The 16,161-nt window shown below is 41.9% G+C and overlaps 1 long non-coding RNA gene across 1 annotated transcript; it reads right to left on the bottom strand.

Moving 5' to 3' along the window:
• Window positions 1-233: 233 nt before the first annotated feature.
• Window positions 234-15,596, bottom strand: Gm32829. The gene is made up of 3 exons (XR_386879.1): window positions 15,378-15,596; window positions 6,134-6,223; window positions 234-316 (listed from the first exon to the last, which is right to left on the bottom strand). It is a non-coding gene; the product is annotated as a predicted gene, 32829 (long non-coding RNA).
• Between the last annotated feature and the right edge of the window lie 565 nt (window positions 15,597-16,161).

A 16,161-nucleotide genomic window follows, 5' to 3' on the forward strand; every position in this document is an offset into this window, starting at 1 on the left:
TGTACCTTCTTAGAAGTAAAATTTCTGCATCCAAAGGCCATAGGTTGGATTATTGGCCTAGTTGTCTATTTATTTTACTTTTTATTAGTAAATACGCTCTTAATTTAAGTGTCTTAAAATATGCCCACATTTAATCTGTCTTAGATTAATTTTGGCATGCACTATAAAACATAAGCCTAAAATTTTGCCTTACTTTTGTTTTCTTTTCTCCATAAACTGAAACCATTCCCCCAGCGGTGTTTGGGGCGGGAGCAGTACTGTTCCGTGAATCCAGTGCCTCAGCCATCCTCGCTGCTGCGTCTTCCCTCTCCTAACCCTGTAATCCAAAGGAAAATTTCTTTCCGTAAGCTGCTTCTGTGAGAGCAATAGGAAAAGCAGCTGGCGTACCAATCAAGCACCATGGCACTGAGCTATATCCCCAACCCTTTATTTATTTGTTTATTTTTATCTTGATATAGGGTCTTAGTAGGTTGTTCAGGCTGGCCATGAATTCACTTTGTAGCCTAGGCAAGCCTTGGATTTGTGATCCTCTAGTCTCAGCTTTCCCACTAACAGAGGTCACAGACGCTCACTACCAGGGCTGGCCCCACCCTTTCAAAACACTACATTATAATACTCATAAATGGGTAAAGCCCCAAAGGATAAACAGGCTGAGAAAGAAATTAGGGAAACAACACCCTTCTCAATAGTCACAAATAGTATAATATACCTCGGTGTGACTCTAACTAAGGAAGTGAAAGATCTGTATGATAAAAACTTCAAGTCTCTGAAGAAAGAAATTGAAGAAGATCTCAGAAGATGGAAGGATCTCCCATGCTCATGGATTGGCAGGATCAATATAGTAAAAATGGCTATCTTGCCAAAAGCAATCTACAGATTCAATGCAATCCCCATCAAAATTCCAACTCAATTCTTCAACGAATTAGAAAGAGCAATCCGCAAATTCATCTGGAATAACAAAAAACCTAGATAGCAAAAACTCTTCTCAAGGATAAATGAACCTCTGGTGGAATCACCATGCCGGACCTAAAACTGTACTACAGAGCAATTGTGATCAAAACTGCATGGTACTGGTATAGTGACAGACAAGTAGACCAATGGAACAGAATTGAAGACCCAGAGATGAACCCACACACCTATGGTCACTTGATCTTTGACAAGGGAGCTAAAACCATCCAGTGGAAAAAAGACAGCATTTTCAACAAATGGTGCTGGCACAACTGGCGGTTATCATGTAGAAGAATGCGAATTGATCCATTTCTATCTCCTTGTACTAAGGTCAAGTCTAAGTGGATTAAGGAACTCCACATAAAACCAGAGACACTGAAACTTATAGAGGAGAAAGTGGGGAAAAGCCTCGAAGATATGGGTACAGGGGAAAAATTCCTGAATAGAACAGCAATGGCTTGTGCTGTAAGATCAAGAATCGATAAATGGGACCTCATAAAATTGCAAAGCTTCTGCAAAGCAAAAGACACTGTCAATAAGACAAAAAGGCCACCAACAGATTGGGAAAGGATCTTTACCTATCCCAAATCGGATAGGGGACTAATATCCAATATATATAAAGAACTCAAGAAGGTGGACTCCAGAAAATCAAATAACCCCATTAAAAAATGGGGCTCAGAGCTGAACAAAGAATTCTCACCTGAGGAATACCGAATGGCAGAGAAACACCTGAAAAAATGTTCAACATCCTTAATCATCAGGGAAATGCAAATCAAAACAACACTGAGATTCCACTTCACTCCAGTCAGAATGGCTAAGATCAAAAACTCAGGTGACAGCAGATGTTGGCGAGGATGTGGAGAAAGGGGAACACTCCTCCATTGTTGGTGGGATTGCAAGCTTGTACAACCACTCTGGAAATCAGTCTGGCGGTTCCTCAGAAAATTGGACATAGTACTACTGGAGGATCCCGCAATACCTCTCCTGGGCATATATCCAGAAGATGTCCCAACCGGTAAGAAGAACACATGCTCCACTATGTTCATAGTAGCCTTGTTTATAATAGCCAGAAGCTGGAAAGAACCCAGATGCCCCTCAACAGAGGAATGGATACAGAAAATGTGGTACATTTACACAATGGAATACTACTCAGCTATTAAAAAAATGAATTTATGAAATTCCTAGGCAAATGGATGGACCTGGAGGGTATCATCCTGAGTGAAGTAACCCAATCACAAAGGAACTCGCACAATATGTACTCACTGATAAGTGGATAATAGCCCAGAAACTTAGGATACCCAAGATATAAGATACAACTTGCCAAACGCATGAAATTCAAGAAGAACGAAGACCAAAGTATGGACACTTTACCCTTTCTTAGAAATGGGAACAAAACACCCATAGAAGGAGTTACAGAGACAAAATTTGGAGCTGTGACGAAAGGATGGACCATCTAGTGACTGCCATATGCAGGGATCCATGCCATAATCAGCTTCCAAATGCTGACACCATTGCATACACTAGCAAGATTTCGCTGAAAGGACCCAGTTATAGCTCTCTCTTGTGAGACTATGCCGGGGCCTAGCAAACACAAAAGTGGATGCTCACAGTCAGCTATTGGATGGATCACAGGGCCCCTAATGGAGGAGCTAGAGAAATTACCCAAGGAGCTATAGGGAACTGCAACCCTATAGGTGGAGCAACAATATGAACTAACCAGTACCCGGGAGCTCTTGTCTTTAGCTGCATATGTATCAAAAGATGGCCTAGTCGGCCATCACTGCAAAGAGAGGCCCATTGGACTTGCAAACTTTATATGCCCCAGTACAGGGGAACGCCAGGGCCAAAAAGGGGGAGTGGGTGGGTAGGGGATTGGGGGGGTGGGTATGGGGGACCTTTGGGATAGCATTGAAAATGTAAATGAGGAAAATACCTAATAAAAAAAATTTAAAAAAAAATGGGTAAAGCCGGACCAGGTAAGAAAATGCAGAGATGGGGATGGTGAAAAGTTTGGTAAGGAATGGAGCCTAAACCCTATTTTTTTTTCCTTTTTTTTTTTAAGATTTATTTATTTATTATATGTAAGTACATTGTACCTGTCTTCAGACACTCCAGAAGAGGGAGTCAGATCTCGTTACGGATGGTTGTGAGCCACCATGTGGTTGCTGGGATTTGAACTCTGGACCTTTGGAAGAGCAGTCAGGTGCTCTTACCCACTGAGCCATCTCACCAGCCCACCTAAATCCTATTAAGTGAATACCTGGCTCCAAGTCTATTCCTTCCACAAGCCCATAACTTTGAAAATGGGGCAACTATTTCCAAATAGTTCATAGGGACTCTGACATATAATAGGAACTCAACAACTGGACAGAGAGGATGGTTTAGCCTGCTGTGGCAGCTCATGTCTAGAAGACATGCAAGGACTGCAAACTACTAACCAATACAAAGGTTGGAGAATTTCTATACCCACCATTGTAGTATTTTTACAGGGGGTTTCTTTTCTTTTTTTTTCTTTTTTTTAAATTAGATGTTTTCTTTATTTACATTTCAAATGTTATCCCCTTTTCTAGTTTCCCCTCCGAAAATCCCCTATTCCCCCCTCCTCCTGCTCCGCAACCCACCCACTCCCATTCCTGGTCCTGACATTCCCCTACACTAGGGCATAGAACCTTCACAGGATCAAGGGCCTCTCTTCCCATTGATGATCGACAAGTCCATCCTCTGCTACATATGCAGCTGGAGCCATGAGTCCCACCATGTGTTTTCTTTGATTGGTGGTATAGTCCCAGGGAGCTCTGGTGGTACTGGTTAGTTCATATTGATGTTTACAGGGGGTTTCTATTCCACTCTTCTCTGTTTAGGTCCCAAATAAAAGGCACAGAAAGTTGGCATTTTATTTACAAGTTGCTGGCACTGTGCTGAGAAGTACGCTATTCTAACCCAGCTAGGAAATTAATAACCAGATAAATGCCCCACTAAGGGCCAATTAAGTCGATTGGATCAGTGTGTTCCCTCAGGGCAGGCTTCCCTTGGCCACGTGCTCACGGTCCATCCTGCCTCATGGCAGCCTTCTTCCTTCACCTCATCCTTCCTCTTGTGGTCCCTAACTGAGACCCCCTACTAGATCTCCAATCCCTTTCTCTTTTTCTCTCCTGCTGATTCACAGGCCCTAGCCTTTTATTAACCAGAACATTGGTTAATAAAGTGACCCAGGATAAGGTTCCATTCTGGACAGGGGCACAGAACTCATCTTCTGAATACACAGTGCACAAAACTAACCCCAACCCCACCACTGCTTACCTAGCTCCAGGTACCTGGAGTATGCAGTCCTGGGGTTCCCTTTAAGCCTCCTATAAAACCCGATCTCTAGGCGTAACAGGTGGAAAACATGGGAACCCCAATTTTAATCAGCAAAATCAAAAAGTCTGAGCTCTTTAGAAAGGGTTTGTTTCCCCTAGTTGCTTCAGGACCAGATAATTAGCCTACTTGGTTGCTCATGCCTGTGATTCTAGCACATAGGAGACAGAGGCAGAAGAATTGTAAGTTGTAGGCCAACCTGGGCTACATAAGAAGACCCTGTCAGAAAGAATGGGGAAGGAGTAAGGAAGGACAGAGGGAGGGAAGGAGGAAGACAGGGAGGAAGGAAGAGAGGGAAGAAAGAAAGGAGGGAGAGAGGGAAAAAGGAAGGGAGATCTCATCCTTAGAATCTGGCCATCTGGTGTCAGAGACAGCATTCTAAAGAGCAAAATGGTAATTAGGAGCATCTCTCTGCCTCTCTAAATTTCAACCTAATCTTCCTGAAAACCAACTTTGGACTAGAATTCACAGGTTCGTGTAGATTTAAACATAGAAGAACTAATACAGTCCTGTGTAGAGTGTTGTGAGTTAGGACCCTGAAATCAGACAGGTCTATTTATTGGGAGAGTTTACAAAGATATTTGCAGGCCCTTATGATTTGAAAGCGATTACTTATTTCCAAAGCCTGTTCTACAAAAGACAGCATACATGAAAAAATGCTAAGAAATCAAGAGCTAGCACGTGATAAATACTTTTTAAGAATGTTAACCAATCATGGATGAGGCAGAGGAAGGGAGGGACCTGAGTGGGAAAGGGGACAGGGAAAGGAAGGTATTGGCAGAGGGGGGCGGGGGCGGGGACAGGATTGAAGCCCTGAAGGTCAACAGAAAGAATGGAAACAAGCAATCTCAGGAGATAGGAGGCAGACAGACTCTCTAGAATGTACCAGAGACCTGGGAGGTGAGAGACTCTCAGGACTTAAAGGAAGGGACCTTAGATGAAATGTCCTACAGTGGGGAGAGGGAACTTGTAGAGTCCACCTCCAGTGAAAGACAGGACAGGACATCAACTGGAGGGATGGGGTTGTCATCCCACAGTCAAAAAGTCTGACCCAGAATTGTTCCTGTCTAAAAGAACTGCAGGGTCAAAAATGGAGAAGAGACTGAGGGAAAGGAGGTCTGGGAACAGCCTCAAATTGGGATCCAGCTTCAGGGGAGGCTCCAAGGCTTAACACTATTACTGATGTTATGGTGTGCTTACAGACAGTAGCCTATCATGGCTGCCCTCTGAGAGGCCCAACAAACAGATGAAAGAGTCAGATGCAGATACTTACACCCAACCATTGGACTGAAGTCAGGGACCCCTGTGGTGGAATTAGGGAAAGGCTGGAAGAAGCTGAGGAGGGCAGGCCTCCTGGGAAGACCAGCAGTCTCAACTAATCTGGATCTCTGAGATCTCTCAGACACAGAGCCACCAACCAGGCAGCATACACCAGCTGATATGAGGACTGGTCTGGCCCCAGTGAGAGAAAATGCACCTAACCTTCTTGAAGCCCCAAGGAGTGGGGAGGTCTGGTGGGGTGGGGTGAGGGGGGACATCCTCTTGAAGATTAGCGAGGAGGTATGGGATGAGGAACAGAGGGAGGACTAGGAGGAAGATAACGACTGAACTGTAAAAAATATTAAATAATAATAATAATAGAATGTTAACCAATATGCTTTTTCAATTAAAATTTACCTACACTCAGGGATACTTTACTCCAAAAAGTCTCTCATGCCATCTCTATATAGCACAGCTGGCCTTTTCTCTACTGGATCCATTGTCTCCCTAATAGGCCACTGTCCTTTGGTGTTACCTCCCAGATAAATGGAATAAATATGACCCTTACCTGGCAAAGACTCTCCAGATGAAACCAGTCCCACTTCCAACCTCAGTCAGATTAAGCTTCGGTAAATATTGCTCCATCTGAATTTCCAACCTTAATATGAAGACACAAAAGAGCTCAAAACAATCCTGGAAAGAAAAACCTGCTGGAGATATCTCCAGAATGGCCATTTTCACAATATTAATCCTATCAATCCAGGAGCATAGGAGGTCTTTCCCTTCCATGGTTAGACTTATTCCAAAATATTTTTGAGGCTATTATGGATGGCATTGTTTCCATAATTTCTTTCACATCATATTTGCCATTTGTAAATAAGAAGGCTACTCATTTTTATGTAACTTTTGTGTCTTGCTACTTTGTGTGTATGTGTGTGCCTCTCAGCTATAGGAGTTTTATTCATTCACCTATTTTAAAGCACCCTTTCTGCTCAGGGATGAAGTCCATCCCAGATCATGGTGGATGAGGTTTCTTGTATGTTCTTGAATTTGGCTTGCAAGCATTTTATGAAGAATTTTTCATCTATATTCATCATGGAGATTATATATAGGCCACATGATTCTTTTTGGGGTGGGGATATAGTGGTTTGAATAAGAATGGCCCCCATAAGCTTAGGGAGTGGCCTTGTTGGAGAAAGTGTGTCACTAAGGGTGGACTTGGGGGTTTTCAAATGCCAAAGCCAGGCCCAGTGTCTCTCTCTTTTCCTGCTGCCTGCTGATCCAAATGTGGACCTCTGAGCTCCGTCTCCAGCATCAGATCTGCCTCCGTACCGCCACGGTTCCTGCCATGAGGATGATGGCGTCGTCTATGAACCTGTAAGCCAGCCCCCAGCTAAATGTTTGCCTTTATAAGAGTCGATGTCGTCATGGTGTCACTTCACAGCAATAGAACATTGACTTAAGACATGAGGGTTGCTTCTTTATCTGGTTTTGGTACTGGGCAATAATATTGGCTTTATAAGAAAAAAGAAATGGAACAGGTCTGTCCTTTTCTGATCTACAGAATAAATCGAAGAGTGTCAGGTCAGTCCTGGCCCAGGGATTTGTTTTAGTTGGAAGATTTTTAATAATTACTTCTATCTCATTGGTTGTAAATGATCTGTTTAAATGATTTATTTCATCTTTATTTAACTTTGGTAGGCCGTATGAACCTAGCTTTTTAAAAATCCATTTGTTTAAGATCTTCCAGTTTAGTGGAACAGAGCCTCCCCTTCTCAGAAGGGAAAGGGAAACTTGGAGGAGGGGTGTAAGGGCTGCGACCAGGCTGTAAAGTAAATAAATAAACAAGTGAATGGAGAAAAGAAAGAAAACTTTAAAGCTACTCTTTATGGTTTTCTGAATGTGTCTATTGTAATTTCGCTCTTTTCATCTTTAGTCTTACTGAGTCGTCTCCCTCTTTTGGCTAATTTGGCTAAAGGCTTGTAAATCTCATTAATCTTTTCAAAGACAATACTCTTCATCTCGTTGATTTCTTTATGTTGGTTTTTTTTTTCCATTTCTCCTTCATTCAGCCATTAGTTTGATTATTTAGTCCCACCTACTCATTTTGGATGTAGTTTGTTCTTGCTTTCCCAAGGCCTTCAGTTGCATCTTTGAGTTAATAGTTTACCATCTTTTGAATTTTTTTAAATGTACACCCTTAACACTAAAGACCTTCCTCTTAGGGCTGCCCTCACTGTGTCCCATAGATTTTGGTATACTGCAGTTTTGTTTTCATTACATTCCAGGATTTTTAAATTTTTCTTTCTTGATTTTTTTCCCCTTGACCCAATTATCATTCAATAGTGTGACATTTACTCTCCTCATTCTGTATACATTCTATAGTTTCTATCACTGTTGATAACCAGTTTTATTGAATTGTGGTCAGATAAAATACAGGATGTTATTTCAATTTTCCTATATTTGTTGAGACTTGCTTTGTGCCCTAATATGTGGTTGATTTTGAAGAAATTTTCATAGAAAACTGAGAAGAAATTTGGGTGTTTGTTTGTGTGTGGGGTGGGTGTTTTTGAGACAGTCTCTCCATGTAGCCCTGGCTGTCCTAGAACTCATTCAGTGGGGGTATTCATAATGTTCAGGAGAGGACTACATTTTAGTAGATTTGACATGACCATTTTCATCTGTGAAACTGGTGCAGGAAGTTCCACAGGCAGGCCCAAGAAAGAGAAGCTGTCATTTCCCACTTGGTGCAGGCAGCTGTACTGGCTGGAATCTGGAGCAAGATTCCGAGGAGCCATAGGTGAGCCAGGAGCAAGAGGCCAGTAGCTGGAACCTGGAGCTTGGTTTCCAGGCAATGTAGACAAAAGTGGAAGCAAGGATAAGGGGGTGGGCTCCTGTGTAGGAGGTTCCCCAGTAGTACAGGTAGGTCTGAGGAGGAGAAGACAGGGTTCTCTAGTTACTGCAGGAGATCCAGATCAGTAAGGCTGGGCTCCTGGAGCAAAATTCCTGGGAACTGTAAGTGAGCATTATGTATGAGTCCATGACCAGAGTCTAGAGTTTACAATAATTTTTTAACGCTCCAAGTTTATTGGAAGACGAGAGAACATTTTATACATTCACACAATACAAAAGGATCATATTTTAAGTAATATAATTGAAGTTTCTGTAATATTCCTCATCTCTCTGGAACCCACAGAAAAACTAAGACTGTTTTTTTTTTTTTCCTGCGCCACAAAACTAGGAAACCAGGAACCGTCAGAATCACTGAAATGAAACATCATATTACTCCGTTGCTAAGGCAACCTTAAGAATCCTCTCCAGAATTCAGGACACGTAATGAAGGTCTAATAGTTTGAAGATGGCGCATTCTCAGTTTCTACCCAATAAGTAATGCAGAGATAAAGTACAGCTGGGAGTGGGGAGCACCCCTCTGCTCTAAACTTCGCAAAATGAGCAGAGTGCTGCCTCCAAGATCTCTCCATGGAAGAGACAAGGCATCTTTCCTAGAGTTTTAATAGCCTTGTTGGGAAGATGAGTGAATAGGGAGAGGTGGAGCCATCCTTTTCCACTACCTAAATCTGCTATCGTGCAGTTAGGCATAGAGCAAGTGCTTAGAGAGGCTTAGCTGTTGAAGATACAGAGCAGTAAGCTGGAGATGAAGACAAAAGACAGGGAAGGAAGAAATGGAGGCCAGAGCAAAACAACTTTGATCTATCTCAGTCTAACCATGATAAATTTCTATTCCATTATAATCATGACAAACCATCACACAACCCCAAGTTGAGGGACAGTCTACAAAAATATCCAAGTACTACTCTTCAAAAATGTCATGTTCATCAAAGACAAGGAAAGGCCAAAGAACTGTCACAGACTGGAGCAGACTAAGAAGACAGATACAGCTAACAACAAATACAATGTAGACACAAGTGGAAAATGGTTACAATCTGAATAGTTTGTCATTTAATAGTACTATATCAGGATCAATGCCTGGCATTTAATAAATACCCTGAGGTTACTCAAGACAAGGAGAGGTTAAATGATGAGCTCACAGGAATTCTTTGTACCATTTTCACAACCTTTGTGTAACTCTAAAATTATGTCAAAATAAAATCTTGAGAGGAAAAATGATAAAGAGAAGCCTGGGACATGCTATTCCTAACTTCAAAGAGGTAAAATTTTCTTCCAGAACCTTCTTTTTTTTTTTTTTTTTTTTTTTTGCCAGCATCTGAATTCCTCTGGGAACTCAACAGTGACTCCCAGAGGCTGCCAGCTTCAGTAACAACAAATCAGTTCAGTGATCTGGAGAAATGAGCTGTTTGGACCTCCGTTTCCAAACCATTGAACAAATGGTTTGGAAGGCATTACTTCTGGAAAACAAGTATCTACTTCTCTGCCATCTTATACAGAGCATCTACTTAATTATTTATAGCTCATAAGGATTAGTTTGAACATCTACATCTTTGCATCATATGATAAAAGAGTTCTCGGGCTCATTCAGGGACAGAGCTGTCAGTGATAAGTAGAATTTTTGGTCCTGTTTTGTGGATATTCGTTGTTTCTTCTTCCCCTGTTTCATTATCTTGGTGATCCTTAACTGGGTGAGGGGATAAATTAAGTGGATGGCTTTGAAGAGAGATGACAAGAAAGGGCAGGAGACCTAGTCTCCCAAGACAGCCTTACAAATCACAAAACAGAAGTCATCTGCACCAGGTGTTTTTCGGAGGGGGCTGATGTTATCCTCCTCCTCCTCCTCCTCCTCATCATCATCATCATCAGTGTTCTTGGTAGTCACTAAGAGCTACCACATTATTATCCAAGAAAGCAAGCAGTGATTGGCATACAGGACCAAGAGCCAAGAGAGTCGCTGACACAGTTAGCATCATCAGGTAGGTCAGTGACATTCAGGACATTCAGTTTACTTCACTTTATAAAGTGACCAGGACATGATAATCCCTGTGGCTGTCTCCATAATACCTGTGGACAGTCGATGCACCACCACCACCACCGCACCCCATTTATTTGTCTCTAACAAGTTAGGCTAAATACTGTTTTGAAGGTCACCTCTAGCTCTAACATTCTAGGATGCTGCTATTTGAGATATGACTCTCTCTCTCTCTCTCTCTCTCTCTCTCTCTCTCTCTCTCTCTCTCTCTCTCTCTCTCTCCTTCCAGAGATATTTAAGGAATAATTACCATCATCATATGGTGAAAAATCTCAGTTTTATCAGTTTGGGTAGAATCCTTTCTTTTTGAAGTCCATTCTTCTACATTTCACAGGCCACGTTGTGAAGAGCTCTGTGTTCAGAGTAAGCTAACAGCCCAAATGGTTCTCTGTGTACCAAATCATTGGGAGACCCTGATACCTCCTCCTATAGCTAATCCACAGAAAGCAAGCTGGTGCTAAGCCTGGAGTTCATAAATTCCTAAACTGTGTGTGTGTGTGGGGGGGTGTTCTTTGTTGTTCTTGTGGTGGTGGTGGTTTGATTGGTTTTGTTTTGTATGTGGAAATGTCAAGAGATTTCATTGATTTTTCCCCCTTCACTTTATAGAGATCTTAGCTTGCTTTGAGATGATTTCTTGTGTAAGCCAAGGTTGGATGAAGAAGTGCAGAAATGCCACCATACAAGCCCTTCAAACAACACATCCAAGTTAAATAAAAGTAAGGAATGCATCGGAGGTCTCCAGGGAGCTCTGGAGAATACAAGGCAAGCAGGACCTCAGCAGGCAAATCTGTGGAGGTCAGGCTTGACAGAGGGCATCCTTATCCCACCCCATACCAAGGCACCAAGTCCAAGAGCTTAGACTGCACTTCCCACCACAGCCCTGCTTGAGCAACACATTACTAGCCCATATCCTTGTGACCTTCAGGTGGAGGGATGGAATGCCAAATGTGTGGAATCTGGATACAGATGGACAAACTGACCTGGGTTTGCATTTTAACTATGTCATTTATGAGCTGTAATGTGCTATGGGACTTACTGAACAGCTCTATGCATGTGTCTCTTCATTAAAATGAAGATCATAGTTCTATTCTGCCACAGGGTTATTGAAAGATTAAAGATAATGCACACAGAGCTCCTGATAATGGTGCTATGCCACGGTAGTCATAGCAACCATTAAAAGGTAGCTGGTTTTTTCTCTGTTCCATGTGAAAGAAGCCAGACACAGAAGGTCACATATTCTATGATTCCATTTATATGAAATGTCCAGAATAGGTAAATCCATGGAGACTGAAAGTAGATTAGTGGTTGCTAGGGCCTGGTGAGAAGAACGGATGGAGAGTGACTTCTAATGGACATCGTTCCTTTGGGGATGATGAATATGATCTAAAATTAGACAGTGAAGATGGCTGTGTAACAGGAGACATGCTAAAAAAATCACTGAATCATAGACTTTGAAAAGGTAATTTTTATGTTATGTGAATTATATATTATTTTCTCTTCAGAAAAATAAATGGCTTGTTCTTTAGTTTATGGCTAGAAATAGACATGAGACTTTCTAAGGCATGAGCAGCGGTAGTACCTACTTCACAGTTTTTATTTTGTTTAATGAGTTCTCTTTTTTTGTTGGTTGTTGTTATTGCTGTTGCTTTGTTTGTTTGTGTTTTTCAGACAGGGTTTCCTGCTGTGGCCCTGGCTGTCCTGGAACTGTCTGGGTAAACCAAGCCGGCTGAGAATTCAAAGACCCACCTGCCTCTGCCTCCCAAATGCTGGGTTAAAAGCATGCAACATTACCACCCAGCAATTAGTTCTTCTTCTTTTTTTTTAATTTAGACTAATGCTACTACATTGAAAAAGTTTAAAATGTCTGCTACACAAATATTACTGTTATGGTCATTTTCTTAATTATCATTTTATTATGGGTAACATGGTCTAACAAGCCAGCCAGTATATCTTATAATGATTAATGGTGCAATCACTGAATGAATACTATCTTGATAAAAATCCTCACTCCATCATTTATGTGACATTAGGCAAGCTTTCAGATCCTCTTTCCTTAGCTCCTTCATCTTCTCAATGAGGGTAATAATAGCTCATAGCTAATGAACTGTCAGAAGGATTAAATGATGTATCCCTGACAGTACTCTTTGGCTTCAGGTTTCAGAACCAGATAGATAATAAAGAAAAAGAAAGAAACAGAAGAGAAAATAATTTATACAAATCAAGAAGGGAATATGGATAAAAATGAAAGATGAAAAAGAGAGGAACCAAGACCAATGTCAGTCATTATGCCTCGGCATGTGCTTCCCATAACTTCTCTGCCCAAACTTTCCTCCTGGCTTTTTGAGATTATTATTCGTGTTCTTCATGGGAACTTCTTCAGACACTTTGGTAACAGGCAAGTAGTGAGTAAAAAGGCAAACATTGCCTTCTATGCTTGTTATTATCTCTGCTTTCCAGACGTATACATTTCATGAAGGAACTACATAAAATATTTTAGCAACATAATATTTCTGCCTGATGAAAGCATGCATGGGGGTTTTGTGAATGAGCCAACATATATCCTAAAGGGCTAAGGTTTCATAGATAAATGCAACAAACTAGAAATCAAGGCCTTGGATTGAACATGTGCAGATTTTGGTATGTACAAGGATCCAAGAACAAATCTCCATGGATATCAAGTGGCAGGAATGCATGAGTGCATGTGGGTGTGTGTGCATATGTGTGCACATACATGTATGCACATGAGTGTATCCCTGACACCTGAAAGTATATAACAGTTAGTATTCCAAAGATAACTTTACAAACACTTGTATAGACTTGATACAGAGTCACTTACCTATTTTTTCATTTTTTTAAGATTTGTTAACTTTATGTGTTTTGCCTCCTTATATGTAAGTGTACCACATATATGTGATAGCTGCTATGTGGGTACTGGGAATTGAACCCTGATCCTCTAGAAGTACAGTTACACACTCCTAACATCTGAGCCATCTTTTCAGCCCCTCAATTACCTAAAAATAGGAAGAGGTGTTAGAATTCTGCTTTCCTTTTGGCTTAATTCCCCAAGGATCAAGTTGACCAATGAGGGTAAAGGTGGGATGAAGATGTGAATATTCACTGGCCTCTGGCTTCATTCATATTTCTGTATTAAGTAAAAAAAATTAAAGGTTTCTACCATATTTGGAATTTCTCTTAAGATAACAGAAAGATGTGTTAGTTCAGGCTCTCAGAAACAGTGCCCCATGTGACTTTTTTAGAAAAGATTTATTTATTTATTTTACGGATGTGAGTGTTCCCTCTGCATGTACTCTTATGTGGCAGAAGAGGGCATCATTCCATTATAGACAGTTTTGAGCCACCCATCTATGCAAATTGTTGGGAATTGAACTCAGAACCTCTGGAAGAACAGAGGCTCTGAACCCCACCCCACCCCACCCCATGTGACATTTTGACAAGCCCATGACATCGATACAATCATAGAAAGAAAATAACTTTTTTTCATTCTCTTTTGCCATTTCCTGACTTCAATTAAACTTCTAAGGACATGAAAACTGTTGGCCGTTTGTGAGTCTACAGCGCCGAGTGCGTTGACCTCCTCAGCAGCCTTTGCTGCTATTGTTTCTTATGCCTCTCATTTTACTTCCTATTAGGGTAGATCCAAATGTCCATTATGTAAGACCTGAAACGTTGAAACTGATAGATGAAAATTGTAGGGAAAAGCCTTCAAACTATTGACAAGGCAGGGACTTTCTAAACAGAATTCCAGTAACACAGGAAAAAAACCCAACAAATGATAAATGGGATTACATAAAATTAAGACACTTCTGCTCGGCAAAAGAAGTCTTCAGCAATGCAAAAGAGACAGCCAGCCCACATACAAAGGGGAATTAATATCCAGGACATATAAAGAACTCTAAAATGCAAATGGCCAATAAACATCAGGAAAGTGTGTTCAACATCCTTGGCTATCCAGGAAATGCACATTAAAACCACTTCAGAATTTCAACTCATCCCAGTCAGAATGCCAGGCACATAGGGCTGCCTTGTCTGGCTGCAATGGGAGAGGATGCACCTACCCCTGCAGAGTCTTGATGATCAGGGTTGGGGGATGCCAAGCCCTCCCCCATCCTCTCAGAGAGAAGGGGAGGGGGAGGGACTCTGTGAGGGGGGCAGGGACAGTATTTGGGATGTTAATTTAAAAGGAAGGAAGGAAGGAAGGAAGGAAGGAAGGAAGGAAGGAAGGAAGGAAGGAAGGAAGGAAGGAAGGAAGGGGAGAGAGAAAGAGAGAGAGAGAGAGAGAGAGAGAGAGAGAGAGAGCGAGCGAGAGAGAGCGAGCTGGGGAAAAGATAACCCTGAATTCTACCTTCCCAAACCTGTACAGACATTTCTGTTCAGTCATTACTTAGGAACTGGATAAGGATAGCAAAGCACACAACAGATCCATAGTCTGTTTCTTCCCACTTGTGAGCGTGCATCATTATAAGGCATTAAATGAGAACACGCCCAGGGTGTGTGTTCCTCAGACTCCTGTGAGCTTGTTCCTTGTACACGACAGCAGCCCTGCTGGTTCGCTCCACTGAGAAAGATGGCATGCATTAGCTGTGATCTAAGTGTCAGTTGGCTCATTCTGGAACATTAGTCCTGTCATCTCTCTGAAGAGAGAAGGTTGAATCCATTGTCAAAGCTCCCAAAATTGCACTCCCTCTTCCTGAGAGCATCTCTTGGTGCTAAGATACCAAAGTGGCTTCCAGCAACTGAGAGACCACAGATTTCTCTTCCATGACATCAAGTTGCTTGCATAAAACAGCTCCGCATAAGTTCCCAAGTAAATCAGGTTTGCAAAAAGCAAGCGAAAACCTATAGTACTCACCTTTGAGGATTAGCCATGACGATGGCAGGATTAAACGCCCTGTATCTCCGGGTTGATTTCAGCTTCAGGACCATACAGACAATTGCCCTAGGCCCACTAACACTTCAGCACTTCCAGATGTTAGAGTTTTCAAATAATTTTATCCCAGTGGCAAGGAGTGATACAGACAACTCCTTGCAGGGACCGAAGTTGGATTTCCCCTGACATGTACACAAGACACCTGCAGGTGGAGACACAGGGCTGTCCTTGGGAACCAGCAGGCTTTGTACGTATTGTCTTCCCCTAAAACAGATGGACTTAGCATTACAATTTCTGCTTTCCATGTGCTTCTGTGAATTCTGGGAGGTAGGGGTGACATAAATACACACACACACACCCCACAGAGGAGAGGCAATATCATTCTTCTTTCTGTTTTTGGTTTTGGTTTGTGGGTTTTTGGGGGTGTTTTTTTTTAAGTTAGAAGATTTTTTATTAGATATTTTCTTTATTTACATTTCAAACGTTATCCCCTTTCCTGGTTTCCCCTCAGAAAACCCTCTATCCCCTTCCCCCTCCCCCTGCTCACCAATCCACCCACTCCTGCTTCCCTATCCTGGCATTACCGTACACTGGGGCATTGAGCCTTCTCAGGACCAAGGGCCTCTCCTCCCATTGATGTCTGACAAGGCCATCCTCTGCTATATGCAGCTGGAGCCATGAGTCCCACCATGTGTACTCTTTGGTTGATGGTTTAGTCCCTGGGAACTCTGAGGGGTACTGGTTAATTCATATTGTTGTTCTCCCT

Source organism: Mus musculus, chromosome X, assembly GCF_000001635.26.
Source record: "Mus musculus strain C57BL/6J chromosome X, GRCm38.p6 C57BL/6J".
NCBI classification, from domain to species: domain Eukaryota; kingdom Metazoa; phylum Chordata; class Mammalia; order Rodentia; family Muridae; genus Mus; species Mus musculus.